The sequence below is a fragment of the Ruditapes philippinarum genome, unplaced genomic scaffold (genome assembly GCF_026571515.1).
Source record: "Ruditapes philippinarum isolate M1 unplaced genomic scaffold, ASM2657151v2 ctg13428_1_1_1_1, whole genome shotgun sequence".
Taxonomy (NCBI): Eukaryota; Metazoa; Mollusca; class Bivalvia; order Venerida; family Veneridae; genus Ruditapes; species Ruditapes philippinarum.
In genome coordinates, this window is record NW_026865948.1 from 1 (window position 1) to 21,886 (window position 21,886).

Below are 21,886 nucleotides of genomic sequence, written 5' to 3' on the forward strand. Positions count from 1 at the left end.
ACACCCCTATTTGTCAATATTGATGTAAACAGATAATGAAAGGAAAAGCGAATTCGAGCTGTATTTAATTTAAGATATTACAAATATAAATAAATAAATAAAAAATATATATGTATATATGTACAATTTCATGTTCACATATAACTTAACAAATCTTCATGATGAATAAACAACATTTAACAGTTACAATGATACTTTTAAAAAAAATTTTAAACAACAGAAAAAAAACGAGAAAGAGAGTAAAGCTTACATGTCAGTATATTATAACAAACTATCCCTCAATTTAAAAGCTTTATCACAGAATATAGCTAAATTTTTCAGTTCTTTCTTGCGACCAGTTTGCATTAATGAAATGAACTTAAACATACTTGTGTTGCAATAATAGTATCTTGGAATGTATTGCTTTCATAACTCAGAATATATTGGACATTTAAGGATAAAGTGAAATAATTATTCATCTTCTATATCATTCATATAACATAAAGTGCACTTTCGTTCATTCCTTGGTACATTATTATGTCTTCCTTACTCGATATTAAGTTTGTGTGAGGAGAGTCTAATTTTTGCTAAAACATTTCTATATTTTACATTTTCAATATCTTTTATATATAAGGATTGTTCAAATGTGATCTTATATTCCCTATATACATCTAACAATGATGAAGATTGAATACCATCATTCCAAGAACTTATATAAATATCCCGTAATCTATTCCTAAAAATAGGTACAAATAGTTTTATATTAACAGAATCGGGATATAACCAGACTTCATTAAATCCTGCTGACTGAAGAATGTTTTTAACTTTTGAAGCCCAGTTTGTTGAACAATTTACCACATCAACATCATATATCTGTCTACACAATATTGTTCTGAATATACAATTATCTTTTTTACCTGTATTTAACTTAAGAAAGTATTTTATCATTATCATACGAATATGCCTTTCATTCTAACACTCACGTGATTTTGTCAATATAGACAAAGAAGGAAAAAAACTGGTGTTAAACTGCCAATAAACACCGGTTAGGGACTACTTGTATATGCGCTGTTATGTTTTCACCCTCGATTGTATTGTTTACAAAGCATTTTAAAGCAACAATAAAAAGCATTTTTATTTATATTTTCAGTTCGTATAATGTTTTCTTTTCATGCAATACCGAAATAATATCTCACGTACACTAACGCCACATATTAGATCCATATTAGTTAATAAATATTTTGACAAAACGGCGCCAATCCGTAAGTAGCGTAATGACGTCATCCTAAGTAAACAACTCAATCATAAACAAGCTGACGTTATTTCATACGTACAAGAATGATAAATGGGGCACTGATGTAAAAACAATAAGACGTAAGTTTTTATTGTTGAAAACTTGATAAAATAACGTATTTTTCTTATTATTTCTTTTGTTTGATAATTTCTACATCATTGCAACAGTAGGGTGCGAGAATAACAGCGTTATATACAAAAATCTGCACCGGAAGTTATTTCCGCTTGAAGAATAACATTAGTGATTTTCCTTATTTTATCATGTTAGAATCGAAATAACATCGGCCTGTCAGAGGTGTATATCGGCTATTTAACACCGGTTTTGTCGTTTTGATGCGACAAAATTAACCACTCAGGCCTACGGCCTTCGTGGTAAATTCCTACGCATCAAAACTCCAAACCGGTGTTAAATAGCCGATATACACCTCTCAGGCCGATGTTATTTCTTAAATATAAAGAGGAAATCTCACCAATTCTACATTTAATGCCAAAGTATTTGTTAAACATTTAAAATAAACCTACAAAATTTTTATGTACTCGTTTTAAAACTTCTGCATTCATAAACCCCCATACTTCACAGCCATAATTTAAAATTGATAAAACATAGGCGTCAAAGAGATTAAACTTTATGTTTACTGGTACTTTGTAGTCGTGTAACAATTATAACAATGAATATAATGATCAGAGCCCTTTTCAAGCTAACGTCTTTGTAGCTTGCCTGAATGACCCCCCCCCCACACACTCATGAATATCACACCTAAGTACATGTAGTTAAATGACTTTACTACCTTGATTTCTTGATTATTATAAAACCACTTATCCATATTAGTCTACCACCTTTTTTGTCTTTCCAACATTTACCATCAAATTCCAACGGTTACAATAGGCCAATAAACTATTAAGTGACTTCTGCAAACCGGACCTAGTTTCTGACTAATATTATACAATTATTGACTAGTACGCCATTGAATATGATGTGATATTCACCGGCAGAAATTCATATTGACCGAGGCGATAGCCTAGGTCAATATGACTTTCTGCCGGTGAATATCACATCATATTCAATGGCTCACTAGTCAATAATTGTTTTATTATATGAATAGGCTCAGAATTAAAAAAAAAATCACGAAAAAGTACAACCTTATATACATGTACAAATTTTGCCTCGTTGAAGCGCGGGAAAAAAGACGCACGTGTTAGGCGCATACAAAAGTAATTCAAGTTTATACTCATCAAAGTGGTTTAGTCTTTAAGTATAACAGTAAAGTAATGATATTTTAATCGAGAAATATGCCATAAAGAACAAAACCCAACAATTATTTTTTAATTAGCACATGTAATTAACAGTCTACAGTGAATGGTCATTGAATATGAGTCTCAATCTATTTTTAGACTTGGAAAATCCAATTTAGCCAGTTAATATGATACTACCTCCAGTGAATATGATTTTATAAAAAATTCTGTTGACTACAGTTTGGACCAATGAGATTGCAGCTATTTTTAGATCATATAATAAAATATTATAAAACTAATAATCCCAGTAACTGTTGCGCTGAAATTTGTCTATTTCACCGTAATTTAAATATCTTTACAATATCCTATTTTCAACATTTTTTAAAATAAAAGAAAGTAAATCATTTTTAAAAGACTGTTACTTATTATTCTCAAATTCTGAAGTTAAGTTTAAACATAAGTTGTATCAGTTACGCAAATCTTTATTTTCCGTTGCGCTGAAATTATGTCCATTTTGCTGTCCATTTGGAATCTGATATATTCTGTTTTCAACTTTATAAAATCAAAGCTGTACAATATATGACTGTATAAAATGTCAACAATACCAACTTTTATAATTATTTTATGTTTTAGAGATAAAAAACAGTACATGGTTTTGAAAATAAAATACCCGTTTCACAATAATCCATCGGCGCAACAGAGTTTATGAAAGTATATAACAACAATATAATGAATGTTTATAATAAAAAAATTGCTTAAAGTTGATTCTTTAATTTCAACATAAGACTTCTGTAATTTCAACATAATATGACTTTGTTTAGAATATACTATTGCAAATTCAATAAAATGTACTTTGTTTGCTAGTTTTGAAAATAATAAATCCATGTTGCACTGATGAATTTTTGAGCAACAGTGATATTAGCGATATTACAACAATACAATGCTTTTAATGTAGAAAATATTGAAAATACCTAATGTTATTCTAATAAGATAAGAATGCATTGCTCATCGTAGTTTTTGCCACATTTTTTTTATTTTGCACTCCGTTTTGCCAAAAAAGCTTGGTTCCGTATTTTAGTGGTACCGGTCGTGACTTTTATAAACTCATAGGGATTGCCGATTCTATTCAGCTTAAAATAAGTGCAATTTCTACAATATGTGACTCGATGTTCTTGTTGATTATTATTCTTTTTTTTTTTTTTTAAAGTTTTCCCTCATGCATTGCAACTAAATGTTACATCTTGTTGATCCAGCTTTGTAAAATAATTATGAAATGACACTGACATCATCATGTACAATTAAGAAAATGAAAACTGGTTTATTGAAAAAATCATATGAAAAAGTTTAAGAAATTCATCAGGTTAATGAAAATGTTCACAACACAATGTAAAGTTGGTGATTGGCACTGTGATTCCATCCATGTGTTAATAATAATATATGCATCTATAACATGTCCATAGTTTGAAGTATGTTATCTGAAATTTAAAGAAACACACATTTTATTACATTGTTTTTCAACAAATAATTTTTCAACTTGGCAGTAATGAGTATTCTTATTTTATTAAATAAAGACATCACCTTTGAGGCAGTAAAGAATGTAATGTTAATAAATAACACCTGAAAATATTTATTTACTTCACAGCGTTTAAAACTGATGTATCATAATTATGCAATAATTGCAATAATAAATTTCGAGGGGTGAAAGCGAAAAGGTTCTAACTCACTTTTTTTTAACAAAATTCACTTTTTTATATATTTGTAACTTAAACACCCATATACATCTTATGTCAAAATATATAAGATTTAGTTTACTTATAAAAGGGTGAAATGAAAACTTGTCAAAAGGTTCTAAGTTCTAATCAACCTTTTTTTTAAAAAGCGAAAAGGTTCTAACTGCAAATGGCAGTTAAAATAATTAAAATCAAAGCAATTTTGAAAGCTTAACCTTTTATTGTACATTATTAAATAATATCACATAAGAAATTCATTAGTTTCAGAGCAGATGTCTTGATTTTGGAAGAAAACTTAAGTACTTAGAACAGTTTCGCAGTTAACTTCACTCATGAAATTATCGATTTTTCAAAAGGGAAACAGTTCTAAGTGTACATGGCCAGTAAGGCCCCCACGATTACACGTTTAAACGGATTCGTTCCGATTTTCATTCATAAACGTTTACGATTTCGTTTACCGTTTAATCGAAATGACCATATTGTCTTACAAAATTTCTTAATCATTGCATGTAATCATGGATTTTATCAATTCTAGTGGTTTATTCCAAAGTAAACAAACATAAAATGGGTGTTTACAACCCTCCACACAGCATTACCGTGCAAAATTGCTCGTGACATAATACATTTTTGGTAAAAAATGGGGTTTCAATGCAAAAAATGTGTGCTGACTCAATTGTGATGAGCCTTGCACATTCTTTATTTGTACATGTATTAAAAATAGAAAGAAAGACATCATTTGGCGACTCAAGTACACGGTGTGTATAGTACATAGAGGTACCACCGTTTAAACGGTATCGTTTCAGTTCTTAGCAGTCGTGTAAACGTTTACAAAAAATTGTAAATGTGGGAGCCTTAATGGCCAGTAATGATCATGCACCATCTTAAAGGGTTAAAAGTGCCTGTGAGAAATTGTGTGATGATATTAAAGTTAGAGCTATAGATGATGGTAAGAAATCTGATAATGTTACTGAAAGTGATGCTTTAGCTGGTTGTAATTAATCCAGGGACATAATTGAAGAAAATTTTAGCTTTAAATTGTGGTCTCACACCCTGGCAGAGCCCTGGTAGACGTCCGGGGATGATCCAGTAACAACCGGGATACATAACTCTGACTGCAATGTCCGGGATGATCTGGAACATTCGGCATTTGACTCCGGATGGAATAAAATACTTAATATCAGCTGGATGACTCGGGAAGGTATAGCTTTACCGGCTTCATCCTTAGCCCTGCCGGGAACGACCGGGTTACGCCAGGGAAGCACTGTAGCTCTGCTGACACAAACTTGAGATGATCTTGGGTATGATATAGCCAGTAAAGCTACAGGAGAGCCCCGGTGAATGCCAGCAGAGCCCCGGTGAATGCTGGCAGAGCCCCTGTGAAAGCCGACAGAGCCCCAGAGGATGACGATGGAGCTACTGTTGATCCCTGTAGAGCCCGGCACAGCCCGGTTCATTTCAAAAGAATTACAGCAATTTGCAATGATTGCACTTGTTTGTAATAAAACCCTTCCCCATTTCCCTTTTGTCCAGTCTTGCATAAGAATTAATCAGAAAATCATCATGAATTACTTATCAAATAGGAGAAAATATCATTTACAATTATATTAATGAAAATTATGCATCAGCGTCATCATTTTTGCACGTTTTCAAGCCACTGGGTTCTTTAAATCAAGGCCCTGCCAAAATAGTCCTGGGTTCTGCCTTGGTCAACTGGGGCTCTGCCGGCGTCATCCAGGAATGACCAGGTAAGCACCGGCATGAACCAGAACGTCACCTGGGCTCTGCCTGGATGGTCCAGGGGCATCATGGGTGTTAGTTGGGAATTACCGTAGTGCTGCCGAGGTAAGTGTGACCGCAACCAAAATTTCACCCCGGATCATCCCAGTAACTTACCTGGGTGGTCCTGGGCTCTGCCAGGAGTAAATGAGACCACGACTTTAGATGACAATACAATATCAGGTGATGTTCTTGAAAGTGAGACTACAGGTGAAAGTGAGATATTTAGAATGGTTAAAAGCGATTTTTGATGATAATCAGAAATCTGGGTAAGATAAGGTAGGAAAGGTTATAGACAAAATTACAAGAGATTGTGACTTTGATAATATTTGGCATTGCAAATGAACTTGGAGCTATGTGTGAGTCCAAGAAACTGAGTTGTGTAATTATCGCTGGTGCTATGTGTGACACTGACATATTAAGTAATGTGAATGAAAATGGAGCTATGTGTGCCTCTGAGATATTGAAAAATGTTAATGCAGGTGGAGCTAAGGGTGACTTTGATGAATAAACAATGTAAAAGAAAGTATAGTTATGTGTCACACTTATGTTAATGAAGGTGGCCTTTGGGACTTGGCCTTGAGACATAACATCTCTTCTATGTATTGTTGCTACATGGGGGTGTCTCAAGTGTGTTACCCATATAATTTTAAAAAAATGTGCAATTTATATGTAATGCACAATTTGTAAAATATATTTTCAGTTCAAATATATTCTGGGACTGTTTGTGAAGCTGTTTATTGCAAAGATAGTCTTGCACTTTGAATGAAGTTTCAGACAAGTCCAAAAGTTTTTCAGAGAATATTGTTCACTATTATATGATTTAAAAATATCTATGTAATCTCATTGGTTCTAACAGTGGTAATAAGAACTAACTAGAACTGCCACTATCATGGCGTGAATACCCCCGCATACCACTTTGTCAGAATCAACAGTGGCCATTTAGAGCTCAAGGACAACCTCCCTGCCAAATCTGAGGTTTCTAAGCCAGTGCATTGCCATGTTATGTATTCTACATGCTTCAAATGTCAAAATCAATACATTGCGGACAGGACTTTCTTTAGCAATTGAGAAGAAAAGCTTTTTTTTTGTCAAGGTCGGTCCCTGTGACCTTGACCTTTGACCCAGTGACCTCAAAATCAATAGGGGTCACCTTATAGTCATGATCAACATCCATGCCAAATATGAAGACTGTGTGTCAAAGGAATCATAAAATAATGGGTGGACAAACTTTTTGAAGTCAAAGTCGCTATGACCTTGACCTTTGATCCAGTGACATCAAAATCAAAAGAGGTCATCTACTAATCATGATCAACATCCATGCCAAATATGAAGACTGTGGGTCAAAGGAATCTAAAGTTATTGGGCAGACAAACTTTTTGAAGTCAAAGTCCCTGTGACCTTGACCTTTGACCTGGTGACCTCAAAATCATTAGGGGTCATCTACTAATCATGACTAACCTCCATGCCAAATATGAAGACTGTTGGTCAATGTATTCTCAAGTTATAGGGCAGACAAGCTTTTTGAAGTCAAGGCCCCTGTGACCTTGACCTTTGACCTGGTGACCGCAAAGTAAATAAGGGTCATCTACTAATCATGACTAACCTCCATGCCAAATATGAAGATTGTGGGTCAAAGGAATCTTAAGTTATTGGGCGGACAAGCTTTTTGAAGTCAAGGCCCCTGTGACCTTGACCTTTGACCTGGTGACCTCAAAGTCAATAGAGGTCATCTACTTACCATGACTAGCCTCCATGCCAAATATGAAGACGGTGGGTCAAAGGAATCTTAAGTTATTGGGCGGACAAGCTTTTTGAAGTCAAGGCCCCTGTGACCTTGACCTTTGACCTAGTGACCTCAAAGTTAATAGGGGTCATTTACTAATCATGACTTGCCTCCATGCCAAATATGAAGACTGTGGGTCAATGGATTCTTAAGTTATTGGGCGGACAAGCTTTTTGAAGGCAAGGCCCCTGTGACCTTGACCTTTGACCTGGTGACCTCAAAATCAATAGGGGTCATCTTCTCATGACTAACCTCCATGCTAAATATGAAGACTGTGGGTCAAAGGAATCTTAATCATGACTAACCTCCATGCTAAATATGAAGACTAAGGGTGTGGGTCACTCTAAAGTTATTTTTTAAACATCCCTGTTATCAAATATAACATTTTTAAAATCCTATCATGATTGAAGAAGTTGGAGTAAAAAATTACCAATTTTCTCAAAAAAAGTCTAAGTTCAAAAGGGGCATAAGGAATCTTAAGTGATTAAGAAACATTTATATGAAGTTTGAAGTAGTTGCGTTCACAAAATTTCTACATAGTTTATAGTGAAAAAATCAACAAAGGGCCATAATTCTGTTAAATTTGGTCGCAGCAAAAATTCCTTCCTTTAAACATAGGCTACCATCTACACATTAAGGTTGTTTTCATCCCTGTAATTTTAAGCAAAATCTGCCAATGCGGTTTTAGAGGAGTTGCGTTCACAAAATTTCTACATCATAAGTATCTAGTGAAAAAATCAACAAAGGGCCATAATTCTGTTAAATTTGGTGGCAGCGAAAATTCCTTCATTTACTACCATCTACACATTAAGGTTGTTCATCGTTGTAAGTTTAAGCAAAATCTGCCATGCGGTTTAAGAGGAGTTGTGTTCACAAGATATCGGGACGTACGGACGGACGGACAAGTGCAACGCTATATGCTCCCACATTGTGGGGGCATAAAAATGATGAACCTACATAAATATTAAATTTTATTTCTTTTTCTCACATATCAAACATATGTAAGAGCTCTTTTAGTTTACATTAAGATGTATATTTAAATGCAGATGAAAAAAAAATCATATAATAACAGAAGCATCGAAATGAATAAACTCTGAAATGTGTTATTTTGCACAAGACAATATAAATAAATATTTGCATGTACATAATGTAAAAAATGTAACAAAATTCGGTACTTTTTACAGAATTATATTTCGAAAAGTTACCTGTGATGTAATGATTTAATGACATGAAGAACAAGCAATTATCATAGTATTGCAAGCAATCCATAAGTCCCCTACCGGTTAGAACCCCATCAACATTCTGAAGGGCCATTCACTAATGTTTCAATTTTTCTCTATTTTAAGGAAATTTGTTGGAAAAGTTCTTTAAAAGTGATCACAGGAAACAGTTTTTATGAACAGACAGACAGACGGACTGAAGGACACTCTAAAGTTAATATTTGAAACATCCCTGTTACCAAAATATAACATTTTAAAAGCAAAATTCTTAAACAGGAGATAACTCTTGTATTAAAGATGCAATTTCATAAAAAATTTTCAGCTCTTTTTGACTAATCACAAATATTGTTATATTTGCCATGTTTTAAGCCTATTTGTTGCCAAGGCAACTGATATTTTTTCAAAATAGGAAGAACAGATAAGACATGCATAACCTCAAGACTGCCATCTACCCATATGTCAAGTTTCATAAAAATATTTCCAGTACTTTTTGAGTTATCACTGGATTTAGTTTATGTGTAAAATTTGCCATATTTTCAGTCTATGTGTTGCCATAGCAACCAGAATTTTCAACATAGAAAGAAAAGAAAAAGACGTGCATAATCTCAAGACTGCCATCTACCCATATGTCAAGTTTCATAAAAATATTTCCAGTACTTTTTGCTTTATCACTGGATCCAGTTTATGTGTAAAATTTGCCATATTTTCAGCCTATTTGTTGCCATAGCAACCAGAATTTTCAATATAGGAAGAAAAGAATAAAAAACATGCATAATCTCAAGACTGCCATCTACCCATATGTCAAGTTTCATAAAAATATTTCCAGTACTTTTTGTGTTATCACTGGATCCAGTTTATGTGTAAAATTTGCCATATTTTCAGCCTATTTGTTGCCATAGCAACCAGAATTTTCAACATAGGAAGAAAAGAAAAAAACATGCATAATCTCAAGACTGCCATCTACCCATATGTCAAGTTTCATAAAAATATTTTCACTACTTTTCAAGTTATTGCGGGATCCAGTTTTGTGGACGGACTGACTGACGGACTGACAGACGGACGGACGGACGGACGGACGGAGGGTAAACCTAAAGTCCCCTCCGGTAAACCGGTAGGGGACTAAAAATGCATTACGTTACGCTTCAAAAATCAGAACAACAGATAGGCATGAAATATATGGAAATTTTGTTTGTTTAACGTAACAGATTGAAATATTTTGCTTTTGCCAACACCAGCTGTTATATTTTTACTTGCTATATTTAAATTTGTAATACGTAATCCTTTCTTAATCCTTTGTTAAAGACAGAATGAAAATTTGTCCATAAATAAACAGAAGATTATATAAAAATGTGGAAACAAAATTCCCTCGGAAGCATTAATCACATCAAAATTACAAGAGAACTGCTGGCTTGGTTTGATTGAGTCTGTACATGACGGATAATGAATACGTGCAACATCCCTCACGCCCCCTAGCACCGGCTTGAGCGGTACTCAATTCTTAACACTTAATAGTGCTGGCATCAATGATCTTGAAGGACCAGAAAAATATAACAACACTGAAGTGATCTTAGTAAAAATTCACTGAAAAAAATATTTTTTTGATATTAGACAGGTTGTGTGACCTTATATAAACGGTTGTTTGTAAATATAACCCGAGCCGTCAGGACTTGTAAGGAATATTTATAACGAACTTATAAAGCTTTGAAATCGGAAGTTCTTTTTAAAGAGTAAAATTAAGATTTCCAGCTCGTGAAAATATATGGAAAATTATCATGTTTCGTGAACATATTCTATATTTCACTCAAACGAAAAACATCTTAATATTTCTTTGAAACTTCACCCATCCTCGCTGTTGTCGTTGTATCATCATCATTATCATAGAAATAAGCATTGTCACTGGTATATCACGATCGTTTTTTGAACTTACATAAGAAAAAAGAATTCTAGATTAATTATGGTGAGATTAAGCGTTTACATTGTATACTCAGCCGAGTTATGGACTAACTTGAATCTTAATTTATTGTCCTGATAGGTGTTTAAATAAACCGACTACTAGTATTCAAAATCGACATTATAACGACTGAATGTTCGCTATTTACAGGCTGTCAACCAGGTCTTATCCAAAATAAAGGAGGAATATAGGAATATTTTAGCAGGAAATATAGGAGTTTTTGGACCATTTTGAGGCAAAAAATAGGAGTTTTCAACTTAAATTATTTAACTTACCAATGCTTATATAAATGTAAATTATTCTTACTTTTACACATGTTTACACATGCTGTTTCTACAATAAAACGTCTACCGTATAAGTGAAGGACACCATTAGCAGGCTGTCCAGCACCTTCCGACATAAAATTAGGGCGAATTTTAGGGTAATATTTCAGAAATTTTAGGGCTAAAATTAGGAATGTTAGGGTACATAATAGAAATTTTAGGGCTAAAATTTGCAATTTTATAACTAAATAAACTAAGGTCCCAAAGGACCATGATGAGGGCTAATCTTTGCATATTTGACACAAAAGTAACTCACAAATAATGCTCTAGTTTAGTTAGAGCAAATGTGCTACCAGTGTTGACTCACTGGTCAACTGCCTCCCCTGCAGAAATGGTCACAGTCAAATCATGTTCAAACCATATTTTTTAAACTGGCTGAACATGTCAAAAAGAACATGACTGTTCTACCTATGTCTTGGGAATGTTATAACCACAAGTGTCTAAAAGGAATTCTTATACAGTGAAATTCTTGCACAATGCAGCTTTTGAATATGGACAAATGAAATTTTTTGTACAAGTAGGAAGTAAAAAGGCATTTGCCTTAGTACAGTCATTTGAATAAATGGGAAGCATCTATAATCAACACAAAGAATTGCACATCAAAAAAGTTCATCACACATTCAATTGCAGTTTATCTAGATCATATAATTGCAAAATGTTTGTACATGGATATTGGAAATGAGCTTTATATTACTGAACTGCCAAATTATTTTTGAGTGTGATTAATTACATGTCCGATGAGTCTGCCTTTTCCTAAATTGTACCAGATGAATGAAAGAACAAGAATTGAATGAAATGGATAACTTTGTGGCAAAATAAGCAAACTCTCCTACAAAGACATCGAAAAGGATAAATAAGTATGTGGGAAAGAATAATTTTTCAAAGTCTACGTTAACCCATTCAGTACTTTACAATGTTGTTTTGAAATTATGCAGATTTAAATAAAAGAGTTGTGAGTAAACAAGCAAATTCGTTGAATTTATATCCCCCGCCGAGTACTGGTTATTATTAACACAACAACTGAAGACATAAGGCTTTATTTATATATTAATCATGGCATAAACTGTAATATTCTTTGAACTTGAAGCCTTGTACCTTCAAACAAGAAGAAGTTTTCACTATATACATATAAGGAAAATCTATGACCCCCTGGAGTGGGGCCAATTTTGACCCCAGGGCTAAAATTTGAACAATTTTGGTAGAGGACCTATAGGTTATATCATATACCAAATATCAAAGCTCTAGGCCTTGTACTTTCAGACAAGATTTTTTAATTTTGCATTTTTGAAACTCCTTTTCTGGCCCTGTGACCTACTTATGCAACAGACCGGAACCAATTTATCAACTTTTGCAGGGGACCACCCTAGGATCATTCCTATAAAGTTTGGTTGCTGTGCAGTCATTTGTTTCTGAGGAGATGTTGTTTAAAGAAATTGCTGACGACGCACGACGACAGACGGTGGGAGATCACAATAGCTCACCTAGATGTAAAAACATCTTAATCTCCAGACTTTATTGCCATTGTCAAGGCATCAAGAAGGGATCTCACAATTTTCAAATATTTTTAAATGTTATTGTAACAAATCATTTTAATTCTTCTTTATTAAAAACTAGAAATGTGTCCATAGGACATGGGTGCCCCCACCGCGCCACTGTTCTGTCAATCTTATGACTCTAGGTCAAATATTTTTTGAAAACTAAAAATCTTTTTACTAAGTAAAGGGCAAGAACTTTACAAATACTGAATATATCCCCAAGCAAACCCCCAAGTTGAAAATTGCAAATTTATACTACTGTAATTCAAGGGCAATAACTCTAACAAAACTGAAAAAAATCCACATGCAAAGTCCCAGGTTCATAGCTTCACAGTGAGGTGAATCATTATTCCTGTAATTTAGTGATGTTGATCATTATTCCTGTAAAGTTGGTCGATTCTAACTCAAGCACTCAAGGATCAAATAACAACATAATGAAACAGTTTTTACTAAGTCAAGGGAAATAACTTTACAAATACTGGATAAATCCACAAGCGAAACCCCAGGAACAAACTAAATATGCTGAGCAACTTTCCAATAAGGTTTAATGACTCTATGTCAAATCCTTTTTGAGTTACATGCGACACATGTTGAAAATTGCAAACATTTTCTAAGTCAAGGGTAATAACTCTAAAAATACAAAATAAATCCAGACGAAAATACCCAGGTGCACAACTACACATGCTGATCAAGATTCCTGTAAAGTATCATGACTTTAGGTCAAATACATTTTGAGTTACATGCGACACAAGTTGAAAATTGAAAAATTTTACTAAGTCAAGGGCAATAACTCTAAAAATAGTAAAAATATCCGGACGAAAATACCCAGGTGCACAACTACACATACTGATCAACATTCCTGTAAAGTTTCATGACTCTAGGTCAAATACTTTTTGAGTTACATGCGACACAAGTTGAAAATTACAAAATTTTACTAAGTCAAGGGCAATAACTCTAAAAATATCCAGACGAAAATACCCAGGTGCACAACTTCACATGCTGATCAACATTCCAATAAAGTCTCTTTGAATTCCAGCCATTAGTTGCAGAGAACTACTCCGGAAACGAAATTCGGACGTTTTACTAAGTCAAGGGCAATAACTCTAAAAATACTAAAAATATCCAGACGAAAATACCCAGGTGCACAACTTCACATGCTGATCAACATTCCCATAAAGTTTCGTTGAATTCCAGCCATTAGTTGCAGAGAACTACTCCGGAAACGAAATTCGGACGTTTTACTAAGTCTAGGGCAATAACTCTAAAAATACTAAAAATATCCAGACGAAAATACCCAGGTGCACAACTTCACATGCAGATCAACATTCCCATAAAGTCTCGTTGAATTCCAGCCATTAGTTGCAGAGAACTACTCCGGAAACGAAATTCGGACGTTTTACTAAGTCAAGGGCAATAACTCTAAAAATACTAAAAATATCCAGACGAAAATACCCAGGTGCACAACTTCACATGCTGATCAACATTCCCATAAAGTTTCGTTGAATTCCAGCAATTAGTTGCAGAGAACTACTCCGGAAACGAAATTCGGACGTTTTACTAAGTCAAGGGCAATAACTCTAAAAATACTAAAAATATCCAGACGAAAATACCCAGGTGCACAACTTCACATGCTGATCAACATTCCCATAAAGTTTCGTTGAATTCCAGCCATTAGTTGCAGAGAACTACTCCGGAAACGAAATTCGGACGGACGGATGGACGGACGGAAGGACAACGCCAAAACTATATCCCCCTCCCGATTCCATCGGCGGGGGATAACAAATTGTACATTAATTTTTGACAACTATTTATTCATGTTTTTAATTAAGTTTGTGTTACAACAGCTTCATAATGATCATTTTTAAATATGATATGATATATTAAAATGGACCACTTCAGAAATTTGGATAAAATGAACAAACATAAAATTCAAGATATCTGGAGTTGGCAAAACAGTGTCAAAATATTCCAGAATAAGTGGACTCTTATGGTTATGATTTGAGTTTCAGGACCATGATATGGTAGTATTTTTGCTGTCAATATGATTATCAACAACTGCTTTGATTATGAAATGGCAATGTTACTGACATAGTCAAAGTAACTTTTAGTTAAAACGAAACCATTTCAATGTCATCAATTTTGAGTTGGTATATCATGGCCAAATCATTTTTGACCATGTTCAAAACATGGTTGACTTAGTTATGTCCGTGATTATTTTGACAGGGTTACAAGTTATTAGTATGTTTATAACAAAAGATAAAAAAATTAGGAATATCAGTGAAAAAATAGGAATTCCCTTTGAATTTTTCACTTTTTTAGGAATTTTAGCAAAACTGAAAAAATTAGGATTTTTTTTAGGGATGCAGCGGACAGCCTGCATTAGTGAACCACAGCATCAGCATCCCGGCAGAAAGTTACAGCAATGCATGACCATCATCTGAATGGTCACCTGAAATAAAGTTGACATACTGATGCACTGCTTTTCATGGTGACCATGCAGATGGCTATGAGGAGCACAGCAGCCTTGAGCATAGTAATGTGATGTTGATGCAGGCATACACATTCTCTTACCTGTAAAATACAAAATGCCAAAAGCAGAACCAAAATTTAAATCTCTTTGAATTCCTCGGCAAGATATTTTTTAAAAAATATAGGAAATATAATCAAAATATAGGAGAATATAGGAAAAATAGGAGGTTTTTTAAAATATAGGATTCCGACCCAAAATATAGGAGTTTTATAGGAATACAGGAATTGGTTGACAGCCTGCAATAGCTCACCCTGAGCATTGCTCAGGTGAGCTAATAAGAAAAAAAACATGCTTTTGTTCTGTCAAAATGTCACTTGGAACCTTTTCGCTTTGAACATAAAAATCAAAATATAAGAAATTTTAAGTGTGAAACAGTTCTAAGTTACATTTGATTAAATATCTTGTTTGCAAAGTCTTTCCTAGAATTTTTCATTGACATGTTTCTTTACCTTTTTTATGTGTAAAATCAAAGTGTTGTGGAATTTTGCTATTTTACAAACATTTGAGACAGTTTTTTGCTTCTCCTGTAAAATTTTGGAAAATGCACTTAGAACCTTTTCGCTTTCACCCCTTATTACTAACCAAACAATTAGGAGAGCGAAAAATTTGATACTAAATGTTGATTAATATTATTTTTCTAATACCATTAGTCTTTCCTAAAAAATTGAGCTATAGTAAAAACACAACAAGAGGGCCATGATGGCCCTGAAGTCGCTCACCTGTATATAGGCCCCTGGAGCGGGGCCAGTTTCAACCCCAGGGCTTTTATTTGAACTAACTTGGTAGACACCCATTAGAAGATATTTCATGCTTAACATCCAAGGTCTAGCTGGTCAAGTTTTTTTCTTTACACATATAGTTAAAAACAATGACACACCTGAGGCAGGGCCATTTTTGACCCAAGGGCTTTTATTTGAACAATCTTTGTAGACACTTACTAGAAAATGTTTCATGCTTAATATCTAAACTCTAGCTATTCGGGTTTTTTCAAAGAAGACTTCTAATTTTTTGCTATACACATATAAGGAAAATCAATGTCAGCCGGGGCAGGGCCAATTTTGACCCCAGGGCTTTTATTTGAACAAACTTTGTAGACACTCACTAGAACATGTTTCATGCCAAATATCTAAACTCTAGCTATTTGAGTTTTTTCAAAGAAGATTTTTTAAAGTTTTTGTATAACACATATAAGGAAAAGGAATGACCCCCGGGGCGGGGCCAATTTTGACCCAAGGGCTTTTATTTGAACAAACTTGGTAGACAATCACTAGAAGATGTTTCATGCTTAGTATCTAAACTCTAGCTATTTGTTTTTTTTCAAAGAAGATTTTTAAGTTTTTTCTATACACATACAGTACAGCTCAAGCAATTTTTCCAAAGTCCGCCAATCTCCGTGATTTGTTTACGGGTGGACTGTCACTGCGATGTCCCTGCGATAGTTGTGACTTTCCGCTCGTCTACTCGATCGGGGGAAGTTTGGGCTGCGGGATATTGTCACCGCGGATCACTGTGAAATATTGCAGGGGTATTTCGCTCTCTTGGGTGACCATTAGTTTATTTATTACACAGGGACATTTATTACTATTACTGTACATCTGTAAAATATAATGAACTCAAACACATTTTTTATACAAATGTAGAAGAAAATCTTTATGTTATATATTTAAAAGGAGGTAACACCTGTTGTATGCAAATAATTACAAAATTTAATGATTTGCGTGTGAAATTAAAACCCTAATATGTAGTAACTTTTAACATAATTAATTTCAACTGCTTTAAGCCATTTTAACCTTTCTGATTTTACAGTGCTACAATCATTTAAGAATTTTTAATTATTTCTTTGATCCATTAAAACGATTTTTTCTGTTAAATTTACATGTGTTAATAACCTTCCCTCCAAATATTGACGAGAACTAAAGTTTAAGTGGGTCATAGCATATAATACGCACAAATTTACTTTTGAACTAAACAATTGCATTTTCACATCACAGTAGTATTTAACGGCAAAAAAATTGTGGCTTTTGATCAGATTTCGTAATGACATCTTGCAAAGTTTACGTAAAAACATATGTTAAGGAAAGATTTGTTAAACTATACCGGTATATATAATTACGTACATAAACTAGTCCACGGCTGCACTATTAGGTGTATGTGCTAATTGCTTAATTTTTGTAGGTGTAAATTGCTTAATTAAGTGGTCTTAAGCAAAGAATAAATAAATTAGTTCCTTGATTGGATTTAACACCTTCTTAAGATTGGCCGCTATCAAATGTACATGTATATTATATAATAAGTGGTGTTTAAGTGTTCTAGCTATCGTTTCAACTTTTTACACAGAAAACTCAAAGCATTTAATTTTCTTGAAAGTGTTAATATTTTGTTATTCCCTTTTCTTGAAACTTTTTTCATTGAACTGTTTTGTGATGTGATTTTCCCCGGTAAATGTACATTAATATCGCCGAGCTAATTAAATAATTTTATTGAATGATTAAAATCATCAGTCACATTGTAAGTCTTTTGGATTTTTTAAAAGAACACTACGTTGTACATTTACATGAACATTTACATGTACATGTATATATGCAAATTAATCACTGCAAATCTCTGTGATTTTCCACCGCGGATTGCAGGTTTTTTGTCGCCGTGGCATACTATAGTATGTCCCCCGCGATTTTCTGTTCTCCGTTTAAAGTGTCCGCGGTGACTGAGTGGAAAGAGGAAAAATTGCTTGAGCTGTACTGTATAAGGAAAATCAATGACCCCCGGGGCGGGGCCAATTTTGACCCCAGGGCTCTTATTTGAACAAACTTGGTAGACATCCATTAGAACATGTTTCATGCTAAATATCTTAGCTCTAGCACTTTGGGTTCTTTAAAAGAATATTTTTTAAGTTTTTACTATATGCATATAGGGAAAATCAATGACCCCCCTGGGGCGGGGCCAATTTTGAACCCAGGGCTTTTATTTGAACAAATTTGGTAGACACCCATAAGAAGATGTTTCATGGTAAATATCTTAGCTCTAGCTCTTTGGGTTCTTTAAAAGAATTTTTTTAAGTTTTTACTATATGCCTATAGGTAAAATCAAAGACCCCCTGGGGCGGAGCCAATTTTGACCCCAGGGCTTTTATGTGAACAAACTTGGTAGACATCCATTAGAACATGTTTCATACCAAATATCTAAGCTCTAGCACTTTGGGTTCTTTAAAAGAAGAGTTTTTAAGTTTTACTATATGCATATAGGGAAAATCAATGACCCCCTGGGGCGGGGCCAATTTTGTCCCCAGGGCTTTTATTTGAACAAACTTGGTAGACATTCATTAGAACATGTTTCATGCCAAATATCTAAGCTCTAGCTCTTTGGGGTTTTTAGAAGAAGATGTTTAAAGTTTTTTCTTTTGGTTGTCATGGCAACCAGAGTTCTGCATGGAAGTTAAATTCTTTGAACAATTTTTAAAGGTGACCACCAAAGGAACATTCCTGTGAAGTTTGGATGAAATTGGCTTAGTGGTTTGTGAGGTGATGTCATTTAAAGCAAAAGTTTACGGACGGACGGACGCCGGACGAAAAGCGATCACAAAAGCTTACCCTGTCACTTTGTGACAGGTGAGCTAAAAAGGCATGATTATAAAGATCAAAAAGATATAAAATTCTTTAAGGAAGAAAGACGTTGGGAAATTATGAAGTTACCTATGACTGCCATGTATATATGTAGTTTCTGTCATCTGTATCAGATCTGTTTCTGCTACTGGATTGGTTTCCCTGAAACAACAATCATAATTTCTGGTAAGTGTTGGATTGTAGCTTTAAGTGCAAGAGTTCTTTCTCCCTGAGATTTCTGCACTTCTTCTCGGTGAGATCTATCTCCCTACATAGTTTTATGTTTTATACCTTTTATAGTTCTCAAGTTATGTCTCGGACAATGTTCAAAAGGTAAAAATGAACAAAGGGCAATAACTTCAAAATTTGGGCAGGGAGGGTTATGGTTCTTCTGCACTGCACTTCTACTCAAGGCTATATATCTACATGTACTTGATGTTGAAATTTAATATGTTTGTTTGTATGCGGCAACATAAAATATAGCTAGAATGGCATTATACATTATGACATTCAGTTTTTAACAGATCAGAACAAAGTATCTTTTATTTTATATTTACATATATTTTGTAATGAATGTTTGTACAAATATGTCACACACAAAAAAGACATTGTCACATTATTTAATTGTTTTAAACTATTTTGCACAAAAGGAATATATTTATTATATTCTAACATATAAATCAGTAAAACAACTAGAACTGCCACTATTATGGCGTGAATACCCCCGCATACCACTTTGTCAGAATCAACGGTGGCCATTTAGAGCTCAAGGACAACCTCCCTGCCAAATCTGAGGTTACTAAGCCAGTGCATTGCTAAGTTATGTATTCTACATGCTTCAAATGTAAAAATGTCAAAATCAATACATTGCGGACAGGACATTCTTTAGCAACTGAGAAGAAAAGCTTTTTTTGTCAAGGTCCCTGTGACCTTGACCTTTGACCCAGTGACCTCAAAATCAATAGGGGTCACCTTATAGTCATGATCAACATCCATACCAAATATGAAGACTGTGGGTCAAAGGAATCTTAAGTTAATGGGTGGACAAACTTTTTGAAGTCAAAGTCCCTATGACCTTGACCTTTGATCCAGTGACCTCAAAATCAAAAAGGGTCATCTACTAATCATGATCAACATCCATGTCAAATATAAAGACTGTGGGTCAAAGGAATCTAAAGTTATTGGGCAGACAAAGTTTTTGAAGTCAAAGTCCCTGTGACCTTGACCTTTGACCTGGTGACCTCAAAATCAATAGGGGTCATCTACTAATCATGACTAACCTCCATGCCAAATATGACGATTGTAGGTCAAAGGAATCTTAAGTTATTGGGCGGACAAGCTTTTTGAAGTCAAGGCAACTGTGACCTTGACCTTTGACCTAGTGACCTCAAAATCAATAGGGGTCATCTACTAATCATGACTAACCTCCATGCCAAATATGAGACTAAGGGTCAAAGGAATCTTAAGTTATTGGGCGGACAAGCTTTTTGAAGTCAAGGCCCCTGTGACCTTGACCTTTGACCTAGTGACCTCAAAATCAATAGGGTCATCTACTAATCATGACTAACCTCCATGCCAAATATGAAGACTAAGGGTCAAAGGAATCTTAAGTTATTGGGCGGACAAGCTTTTGAAGTCAAGGCCCCTGTGACCTTGACCTTTGACCTAGTGACCTCAAAATCAATAGGGGTCATCTACTAATCATGACTAACCTCCATGCCAAATATGAAGACTAAGGGTCAAAGGAATCTTAAGTTATTGGGCGGACAAGCTTTTTGAAGTCAAGGCCCCTGTGACCTTGACCTTTGACCTCAAAATCAATAGGGGTCATCTACTAATCATGACTAACCTCCATGCCAAATATGAAGACTAAGGGTCAAAGGAATCTTAAGTTATTGGGCGGACAAGCTTTTTGAAGTCAAGGCCCCTGTGACCTTGACCTTTGACCTAGTGACCTCAAAATCAATAGGGGTCATCTACTAATCATGACTAACCTCCATGCCAAATATGAAGACTAAGGGTCAAAGGAATCTTAAGTTATTGGGCGGATAAGCTTTTTGAAGTCAAGGCCCCTGTGACCTTGACCTTTGACCTAGTGACCTCAAAATCAATAGGGGTCATCTACTAATCATGACTAACCTCCATGCCAAATATGAAGACTAAGGGTCAAAGGAATCTTAAGTTATTGGGCGGACAAGAAAAAACCGACGGACGGACGGCCGGACGGCCGGACGGACAGCCGGACGGACGGACAAGCTGATTCCAGTATACCCCCCTTACAACTTTGTTGTGCGGGGGTATAATTACAACAATGTCAGAATAGAAATGCAGGTTTTTTTATTTATCATTCCATCGGTGAAATAAGCTTGATTACTTGTTGGCATGTACATGTGATAGTCATTTTCTCACAAGGGAGATAATTCAATGTGTACATGTATATGTAAAATTGCATAGTTACCTCCCTTAAATATTGTAAAATTAAACCACTTTAACATGGAATACATGTCAGATGTCAGTAAAAGTGTGTTTTGGTAGCCTTGGGGTGTCTTGGCATAGTCTCGGGATAGCTTTTTGGTAATTAGACTGACCGAGATCTACGTAATGTATCACTACTGGTTTTTGATCTCAGTGGAGCTCCTTTAAGTGACAATTTTTGATTGGCAGTGGAGCTCCTTTAAGTGACAATTTTTGATCGCAGTGGAGTTTCCTTTAAGTGACAATTTTTGATCTCAGTGGAGTTCCTTTAAGTGACAATTTTTTGATCTCAGTGGAGCTCCTTTAAGTGACAATTTTTGATCTCAGTGGAGCTCCAATAAGCTGACAATTTTTGATCTCAGTGGAGCTCCTTTAAGTGACAATTTTTTGATCTCAGTGGAGCTCCTTTAAGTGACAATTTTTGATCTCAGTGGAGCTCCTTTAAGTGACAATTTT

The 21,886-nt window shown here is 34.7% G+C and overlaps 1 long non-coding RNA gene across 1 annotated transcript; it reads right to left on the reverse strand.

Moving 5' to 3' along the window:
• Positions 1–3,111: 3,111 nt before the first annotated feature.
• On the reverse strand, positions 3,112–19,119 carry LOC132730815 (uncharacterized). Its single transcript, XR_009625800.1, has 2 exons — positions 19,046–19,119; positions 3,112–3,980 (listed from the first exon to the last, which is right to left on the reverse strand). It is a non-coding gene; the product is annotated as an uncharacterized LOC132730815 (long non-coding RNA).
• Positions 19,120–21,886: the final 2,767 nt, after the last annotated feature.